The sequence below is a fragment of the Montipora capricornis genome, chromosome 5 (assembly GCF_036669925.1).
Source record: "Montipora capricornis isolate CH-2021 chromosome 5, ASM3666992v2, whole genome shotgun sequence".
NCBI lineage: Eukaryota > Metazoa > Cnidaria > Anthozoa > Scleractinia > Acroporidae > Montipora > Montipora capricornis.
In genome coordinates this window covers 23,666,619-23,676,764 of record NC_090887.1, presented here as the reverse complement: position 1 = coordinate 23,676,764, position 10,146 = coordinate 23,666,619, and the positions used below count along the sequence as shown (strand labels likewise).

Genomic DNA, 10,146 nt, shown 5'->3' with positions numbered 1-10,146 from the left:
ATCAGACTAAGGCTCAGGTGTTGAATTGCCTTTTCCTTCGCTGTTGAAGGGAGTGGTTCGAAAAACGGTAATATCATCTGTGTTCCTTCCGCCATTTTGTTCGGAACAGAGAGATCGCGAAGCCTGGGGCGAGTTCACAAACCCGCGGGAGAATGATCCGAACAAAATGGCGGAGAGAAGGAAAGAAAATACAAAATAATAGAACTTACTTATTATCAATCTTTTTCGAAGCATTCCGGTCCACAGCGAGGGAAGGAGCAATGTGTGATTAATAGACTCTTCGCCCGAACCTGAGCGTTACTGTTAAATTTGCGGAGCGTAACGGTTGAGATTTCGCCGAAACGAGTGACACGAGTGGTCTATCCAGACAACCGGTAAGTCAAATCTTTAGTTTTTATTTATTTTCATTTCTATGTTGTGTCAAGGTGGTTCGTATAAGGGGTCCGTAGGGGTAGTCCGTGGACCGGTCCGTGAGGCAGTCCGTTGACCCGGATCGTAGAGGGGTCCATGGACCGGGGGTCAGTGTTTTCGGGTCACCCGTTATAGAAACAGTCGTGAAATTTTGGGAGAACTCGAAAAAGCTATGGAAACACTCGCCCTCGGCTCGTGTTCCAACAGCATTTCTCGTTCAGCCAAACTTTCACTCGTGTTTCTTTAACTCAATAGAAACACGGTACACGGTTCTATTTCTTAAATAAATGGAGGTAAATAGATATAGATGAAGGTAAATGTAATTATGGATGACTGAATATAGGGAAATAATTTAGCGTGTCCTAGGTAGTTGGGGACTCGTTGTGGGTATATACGTGGCCTCAAAACTGGCATAATATTATACTTGCCTCTGTTGAGAACCTTAAAACTTTTTTTGGGTGAGAATTTGAGATTTGTATTCATATTTGATTCGACTAGTAAGTCATGTTTATATGCAGTACGAAGCTTAGTATTACGGTGCATCCATAGCATTCTCCCATGAAGTACAATGTATATACCTGCCCATAAGAATCACCTCCCTCCCCCCTCAGTTCATTTTGCGCTTGCATCCAATCTCCTCTCTTTTCTAGAAACCAAGATGGCGGTTTGAAGGTTCACTGAGTAAATTAGAGGAAGATAAAATCAAAGTGCCACTATCGTTACTCGTGGATATGAAAGTTACCGCAATTGTTTAAAATTGGCAGGCTGAAGTTTTCTCTATGCATTAGTGAGTATAACAGCTGGATAATTGTGTAACAGCAAGCGGGGCTGTCATATAATAATGCATGTATGTGAGGTGATCTCCTTTGCTGGAATTCAACCCTGTAAAATAAGTTTACTATTTCTCCAATAGGCATAAGATTAATCTTTAACACATCCTTTGTAAAGAGCTGTACCATGTATTCAAAGTTCCTAGCACACATGACAGGGTCTTTTTGAATAAGGTCTGCTTTCGCCGGTCTGTTGCTAGGCAAGGTTAGGCAAGTAGAGCAGATGCATTCAGTATTAACATAACTTTTTGTGCCAGTTATACATTCCTCCAACAAACCTTGGGAATATTTATCAACTTGATACTGTTACACTTAGAGACAGATGATCTGAACCCTAACAGATCACAGCAAGTGCATATCTTGTTTATTCCATCTCATTCTGGTGGCATTCGGTTTTATTCCAGAGTCATTCCGCCTTGTTCCGGCATATTCCACTTTATTCCGCCTTATATGTGACTGTCATTCTGGTGTCATTCTGGCTTGTTTCGTTATATTCCGGTACCATTCTTGTTCATTCTGTCTCATTCCGGTGTCATTCGGCCTCATTCTGGCATATTCCGGTTTATTCCGGTATATTCCGTTCCGTTCCGTTCCTGTGTTTAGTAATGCCCACTATCCTTTGTCTTAGTCCTCTAAACCTCTCTTTCAAGCTGAATTTTAATTTATGGAAAAAGGCCAATTGATTCTTTTTTCCCATAAAAAGTGATGGAAAAATATTTCTCAAAAACATTTTAAGATTAAAAAGTTTTGTAAAAAACTATGATGTTTCAACTCCAGGTGTACATGTAGCTAAACATCATTAAGTCAAAAAATGTTTTTAAGACAGTATGGTGTGTAAATATGGGTGATTTAAAGAGGTTTAACTAAGGAAAAAGGTTTAGCCCATTATGGATTCCATCTTGAAAGTGAAATGTAAATTAGGCTTTAGATTCTTAACAATGAACAGTTTTTTTTCGAAAACTATAGCTGTCGAGGAGTTTTAAACTTAAACAGCATCAGGCATTATGACTTTTTGCAAAGATCATACCTCCTTTCAAACTCATAAAAGTATTGCTGAGCACAAAAATTCAGCAATTGGTCAAAGATATTTCTTAAAAGACCACAACAAAAAAAAAACCAAATAACTGTTTTAAGAAAGTTTCAGAACAAACTTAATGAGGGTGTCGCACTGTGTACCTGGCATAATCTGCATCACATTGTCCTTCTTCTCTGTGATATATTTAGTAAATTTTTCTATTACATTCTATCACATTGTACCTTCCAAGACCTCTAATTTTAATTTTTTTCCATATTCTTTGGCCAAGAATGGATGTAAAGTGATCAAGCCCGTCTGTCTAGACTAGCACTTTCTGTGCACGCTCAAAAACTGCATTCACTGATTGGTACACCAGCTATGCTTCTGGATTAAGCCCTCAACCCGACCTTGGAACAAATCTTTTTGAAGATGACGTTTGTTCAGGTAAGATAAACATTACAATTTTCATGACATATTTAATTTTTAACATCGAATTGTCCTGACAACAATGATAGCAGCCTCAATCGACCTTTAATAGTGCTTAACCCATTCAAACCTCAAACACCCTAGGACGCCCTCCATTGACGAGTAAAATCCTCTGGCATTAGAAAGAGTAAAATCTATTTAGTGTCACTTGAAGGGCCTGGGATCAGTGGGTCTAGGCTCAAGAAAATATCGTCAGGGGATGAAATTCCCTGGGTTTTGGCTGTCCTCTGTGAGAGTGTTCTTTCCAGCAGAAGTGGCCGGTGTGGCGTAATGTCTCTAAAAAGGCTTGTGGTGTATGAGGCCACCTAAGCAGAAACAGCCACAAGTCAAAAGGACTTTAATTTGCTGAGTGCTGGGACATGTAGATGTAGATGTCACCACCAACTACATGTAGTTAGAGCAGCATCTAGATCCAAAACAGCAAATTGAATGTTATGTGCACATGACTTAATCAGGAAACATTTGGACCTTGAAACCTAATGCACATGTTCAGCGTGCAAATTCCTTGTCGCAGGAGGATTTGAAGTAAAAATTTCTTAGGTTTTGATTGAGGCATTCAAATGAAAAACACAAAAAAACAAAGAGATAACTTTCCCACTCACTACTTCTCTTTTATTGGATCATTATTGCACGCATCACTATTGTGTTTACTGGGATTGTGTCCATTTTTGCTGTGGTGTATTATTTTGTCTCCATTGCTTTCTGAATCAGCCACAGTGATAGCTGAGAACTGCCCTAACTTAATTAGCTTGCTTGCAACGGAAAGGTTTGAGTAAACTGAACACTTTACATGGTGAATCTCACGTACTCGGGGCACTTAATGTCCAATCATACATATCTGTATGCTCTAGTACCAGCCCTTCAGCAGACGTGTGTGGGCTGAATCTTGCAGTGTCATTCAAATATCATGCTTTGTGATCTTTTCCAGGGTTGTCATTGATTGATTTGTCTTGGAGACAGTGATATTGACTACAATGAATTTCAAAGGCATTTTTTGATCTTTCTTCAAAAGTTGACAAGGGAACTTTGATGTGCTTGGTTTTTTGTTTAATCATCCCAAATTCACCTCCACATGCCATGTATGTATATTTTAATTATTTTTATTTATTTCTCTTCATGTCACTGAAATATTTTTGTCAGTCATCTTCTGCTGCTAACTGAAACTTTTCTTTCTTCATGACAACCAAGATTTTCAACCCACACTACCTTCCTGAAGTGTGCATCAAGGTTACTATTATCAACTTTACTGTCACCAAATCAGGAATCAGGGATCCACTGCCGAGTTACGTACATTTGTGTACAATAAACAGCCCATAAATCTTTGCAAGGAGGGTACAGTAATGATTATTTTTTTATGAATTTTTTTGCATTCGGGGAAAAACCTTGATTTTATGATCCAGAAAATTCACCTGTACAGGATAGCTGAGGGTTCTTTAAATGCTCTCTCACAGATTGTCTTCCTTTAGATTTCGATTTACAATTATTGAGGGAAACAGCTTGATTAGGTACCCTGTGAGAATTGCAGGGTATCATGGGATAGTCTCTTGGTGGCAAGATGTTCTTCACAGTGTTGTTGGTGTAAGTTTATTTCAGATGAGTTTTTCATGGTAGCAGAGCTACATGTAGCAATTTGAGTTTTAGCTCTCTCGGATACGTACTACATGTAATGAGGATTTGATTACTATGACAAGATGGCTGCTTCCACTTTTAAGAATCTGCCAATATTTAGACTGGGAGTTTAGTATGAAACTTGGAAAAGGGAGTTGGAAATTTGGCGCCAAATTTTGTGACATGAACAAGAAGAAACGGGAACTTGCAGTGACTTCATCATTGCATGGACAGGCACGAGCAGAAGCAGTTGAAATTGATGTGGAAAAGTTGAGCAACCAAAATGGAATGCAAACTCTTACCGGTGAATTGGACAAGATATTTCTTCGGGATTCTGTCGATGTAGCGTATGAAAACTACACCAAATTTGATAAAAATATCACAGAGAAGAAGGACAAGACATGTCCAGCTTCATCATTGAGTTTGAAAGGAGATAATTATGATCTTTGCAAAAAGTCAGATGTGTCATTGCCCGATGCTGTTTGAAGTTTCAAACTCCTCGACAGTGCTGGTCTATCAGAAACGGATAGACAATTGGCTTTAACTGCAGCTACGGATTAAAGTTTTTCTCCACGAAATCTGCACTTAAGCGAATTTTTGGAGGTTCATCACATTCAGACAGTCTTGTGGGTGGCGATGGTATTACAGTTAACAGGCCTTCTGACAGGGTGCGATAAAAAAATGCAAATTATGCGATTTTTTCAGGGCAGATTGTGCGATTAGAAAGGCCAATTATGCGATAAATAATGTAAATTACGCGATTTTTTTTCTCAGCAATTTTAAGCTTGTTTTATAAGGTTTCAGGTTAAGAAAAACACTTTTTTGCTGCCCTAAAGACATTTTGAACACAAAGGAACTGTGTTACAGTAATTATGTATCTCGATCGACATTAGTTGGAATAAATAAAAAAAATGAGGTCTTCTGCACTACCGGTGCACCACGTTAAAAGTTGAAAGGACACAGCTAACATGCCAAATGAATGATCAAGGTGCTTGTCAACCACGAACTTCCGAAGATGGTCAATCACAATAGGGCCATACCCCCATTTAGACGAGAGAAAATAAGCCGCGGCTTTCTCTGGCCGCGGCTTACAGAAGACTCGAATGTTGACCCCGTATAAATGGTACAAAATCTACGTTCAAGTCTTTTTCAAGCCGCGGCTTATATTGACCTGGGAATATATATTCGTATAAATAGTTCCTTTTGCGTATTTTGTACCCCGTGGCCAGAATAAGCCGCGGCTTACTTTCTCTCGGATAAAAGGCCCTAATATTGCACGACGAGAAAAACATCAGTCCATCGTCCTCGTGGAGAGTACCTGTGAGGTACTTTCCTGCTCGATCGTGAGCTGTCAGATTGGGCGGAAGGTGGGAACTTCCTTCTTCGTCGAAGAAAAAGCTAGCGTTTTCACAACAAACTTATCCATGAGTAAGTTTTTATCAGTTTTCAACGAAAGAAACTACAGTTTGCCGAAAAACTTACAACTTCGCTTATTTTTCACATATCTCTTCTCTAAGAGAAGGCAACGAAGTCATTTCAGTGTTGTGTATATAAGAGCGTGTTTGTGTTACACCAATAGAAGGAGACTCGTACCAGGTCCCCGACATGAAAATAAAGCCTTGAACTTCGATTGTTTACCAAATCGAAGGTGACAAAGGTCTTTTAACCTTTTTCCAAGATAAATCATCTTAAAAATGGCGTATTTATGCAGGAATTTCTAAGAAACGTGTTGATTTATGTTTCATTTTATGAATTTTGTGCGTCCTTTTGTGAATTATGCGATTTTTCGTGAATTGTGCGATCGGATGCGATTTGAGGTCGATTGTGCGAAATCGCACCATCGCGTAATATCAGAAGGCCAGAGTTAAGCAGGAAAATGCTTGCTATACAAAGTCTGGCAGTTCACATCATAGGCAGAATGAGACGAAAATGAAAAGAAGAGGTTGCCCTTCGGGCAAGCTGTTACTTGAGGTTACTAGCCCAAAGGTCTGACGAGCTGGCCCGAAATTAAATTGTTTGTAAACAATAATCGGATGTATTTTTGCCCCGGTTTATGATTATGCAGGAAATGTAGATCTTAACAAGTGTTATGGAAATCCAAAAGACAATTGAGGGTAACCACCGTTTTTCAAAGATAATTCATGAATAATATTTGTAAAAAGCTTTAAAATACACAGCAATGTATGGCGTTTTTTTCTCAAACTGAAACTTAATTATTTCTCAAAAATGCCTGGTTACCCACAATTTTCTTTTTGGATACCAAGAGTATTTACAATGTATCACACTACAATAATTTGGCCTCATAACGTTATCATTTTCTCTCAGGAGCTTCTGCTACACACTTTGTGGTATAAAAGCTCAATTTATCATCAGAAAAGAGGAACCAACGGTGCTTGCCCATTGGGCAAGCTACGATAAGTAAACGTTACCCCAACAAGTCATTCCACTAGCCCCGTGCTATCCGACAGCACTTTCGTCGCGCCCTGATAGGTCAACTAGGAGATCTGGTTTTAACCGCAGCTCTAGCGGTGATTAAGGGCAGAAAATGAAGAATACACAAATATAAAGGGGACTAATCCATTGGACAGATATGGAAATCGTACAAAATGTGCAATATGTGGATCAGTTTTTCACTGGGTACGGACTGCCCACACAAGGAAGATGTCCATGAGGCTGTTTGTGAAAACCAAGAAGCAACAAGGGATTGTAATATAACTTTGCTTGCAAGAGATGTGGATCCCAGTGAAGTACTCATGTGTGAAGCCTTTTCTGTTTCGTTCAAGACGGGGGAAGATGTTTTCAGATTTGGTCAACCCACACAACACATTAAACACGCCATGGTTTACCTCGTGGAAGAACAACATCCGGGAACTTTTATTGCATCATACATGTAAATTGCACAGGCATCCCACTAGATATAACGAGGTCATCCTAACACCCCCACTTGATCTCACTTATATGTCCTAGAATTACATCCACATATTATTACACTAAATGAACTCAACATAAGATGTGTTATCTCTTAAATGGATACAATAATAACAATACGAAGTTATGCTTGTATATTACTTGTATACCTATGTCTTAAGAACCAAAAATATAATTCCTAAACTTTTGCAACTTAAATTTGAAACTGATGTTGTGCAAAGTAAGTTGCCTCTTTTGCTGAACAAAAATTCCTTAAAGAAGGCTCAAACTGTGTTAGATATGCACAGTGACACTGCACAAATGTTTGGTCAGCCAGTGCAACTGTTTCAAACATCTTCAGGCCATTATTGTGTTAATTTATTAAATAACGACAGGGAGTCACAGTTTTTGGCAAACCAGGTTTCAAGAACTCAAGATTTGGACACGCCATTTCAAACACAGTTATGCGCTGAACAGGAAACCCTTGAATCAGAAGTGCTTTAGGTGATTGAACTCAGTGACAAGGACAAACAAAGGAAGGAACTAATTAAAATTCACCAACAGTTTGGACATGCTGCAGACAAACTATTCTCTTGTTGAATGCAGGGGTGAGAGATTCAGGGCTGTTTGAAATGCTGAGGAAAGTGGTTAACAACTGTGAAACCTGTGCATTGTACAAGAAGACACCTCCAAAGCCAGCAGTTGGGCTTCCACTTGCTACAGATTTCAATCAAACTGTGGCTGTAGATTTACATGAGTTGGAGACAAATGTCTGGTATCTGCACATTATAGATGAGTTCAACAGATTCAGTGCAGGAGCTATTGTCAAGAGAAAGCTGCCAAATGTCTTTGTCCAAGAGTTTATCTCGAATTGGATAAGTATAAATATTCAGGTGTCCAAAGTCCTTGTTCAGTGATAATGGTGGTGAATTCAATAACAGTGAGACAAGAGACATCTGTGAAAATATGAACATTGAGGTGATCACAACTGCTGCGTAATTATGCACCGTTTAGTAATGGTCTTTTGGAGAAGCACAATCATGTTCTAACCGACATACTTTTGAAAGTGAAACATGAGAAGAAATGCAACTGGGAGACAGCTTCAAAGTGGGCCTTAAGTGCAAAGAACAGCTTAATTAATGTTCATGGTTTCAGTGCATATCAGCTAGTCTTTGGGAAATCCAAACTTACCGGCAAATTACATCAATCAGCTTCCTGCCTTTGAGGGAACTACTGCTAGCAAAACTGTCGGTGAGAATGTCAGTGCTCTGTTTGCTGCAAGGAAAGCTTTCATGGATGGTGTCAGCATTCTGAAAGGATCAGGACAGCCTTGAAGAAACAATTAAGTCCGCTCTTACACTGATGTCAAGTATGTGATGAGTGACAAGGTGTATTACAAAGAGGCCAGACAATGAAGAGTGGAAGGGACCTGGAAGAGTTATTGGTCAAGATGGTAAGATAGTCTTTGTCAGACATGGTGGGGTTGTGGTCAGAGTACATGTGTGCTGGTTGCAAAAATCTGGTGAGAGGCAGGATGCTTTGAGAAACATTAGTGAACTTCCTGGAGCCCAGCCAAAATCCAGTGGTGAGCCAGAGATGGAAAGTCAAATTAATGTTGACTCGCAAGGTGATGATAATGTTGATACAGGAGCAAAGCTTCATCCACATTCCACACCAAACATAGCAGTGCAAGACCAAGAGTCAAATCCATTTGACTCGAACAAGATCAGACCTGGGCAGTGCATCACCCTTCAAAACGAAAATCAGTGAGATAAAGTGACTGCCAGAGTAATTCGCCGTGCTGGGAAAGCAACTAGGAAATACAAACATTGGTATAATCTAGAATATCCAAATGGCGAAAGGGAATCAGAATCTGTAGATTTGAGTAAAATCCATAGGTTGGAAATCCAAGAAACACCCGGCAGTAATGAGGAGCTGCCTGATGCTAAGGATGCTGAACTTGCTAACTGGAGAAACCATGATGCCTATGAAGAAATATTGGATGAAGGACAGAAATGCATATTCACCAGATGGGTCCTTTCTTTGAAAGAAGATGACTCTGGTATTATCCCAAAAGCTAGACAGACTTGTAGCTCGAGAGTTTGAAGAAGACATCCTGTTTGAAAGTGATTCACCTACTTGTGGAAACGAGTCGCTAAGAATAGTCATGGCTATTATAGCACAGAGAGGATGGTTAATTAACTCAATGGATATTAAAACAGTCTTTCTTCAAGGAAATTACCTGGGAAGAGATATCCTGATACAGCCATCAAATGAAGCAAACGCCAAATGTAGAGTTTGGTGCCTGAAGACATGGGTCTATGGGATTAATGAGGCATCTCCTCTCTGGTAGAGGAAAGTCAGAGAATTCATGACTGAAGCTGGAGGAAGATAGACAAGAGATGACCCGACGGTATTCTCATGGTATGATGACAATGGAGAGCTGATTGGAGTGCTGGCTGCTCATGTTGATGATTCTATATGGAGGGGGGGGGGGGGAGAGGGAGGACAGAGAGGTTCAGACAGACCGTGATTGAATATGTAAGACAATGCTTGAATGTGGGAAGAGAGAGCCAAAACAACTTCAAGTATTTAGGCCTGGAACTGTGTCATAGGGATGAAGGTATTTTTGTCCACCAGGAAAGTTTTGGTTCAAGTCTGAACCCAATCAAACTGAGTAAGGCAAGGTCGCTTGAAAAGTATTCTGCAGCCACTGATGAAGAAAGGCAAGAAATGCCTACAGACAGCTTCTATGGATTGCAAGACTAACCAGACCGGACATTATCTTTGATACCACCGTTCTGGCTTCAAAGGTAAAGTCAGCTGATGTGAAAGACTTGTTTTATGGTAACAAAGTGATAAAAAGGGTGAAATCAGAGAATATGAAAC

At 39.8% G+C, this 10,146-nt stretch overlaps 1 long non-coding RNA gene across 4 annotated transcripts in view; it reads left to right on the top strand.

The window, feature by feature from the left end:
* Positions 1–10,146, top strand: part of LOC138049971 (uncharacterized) — a 160,512-nt gene continuing 150,366 nt past the window's right edge. The window contains exons 1-4 of one of the 4 annotated variants that reach the window (XR_011132517.1): positions 1–374; positions 1,062–1,198; positions 2,546–2,700; positions 3,671–3,821. This is a non-coding gene — a long non-coding RNA (uncharacterized lncRNA). The remainder of the gene's footprint in view (positions 375–1,061; positions 1,199–2,545; positions 2,701–3,670; positions 3,822–10,146) is intronic. The other 3 variants (XR_011132511.1, XR_011132509.1, XR_011132510.1) reach the window with 3 other exon arrangements.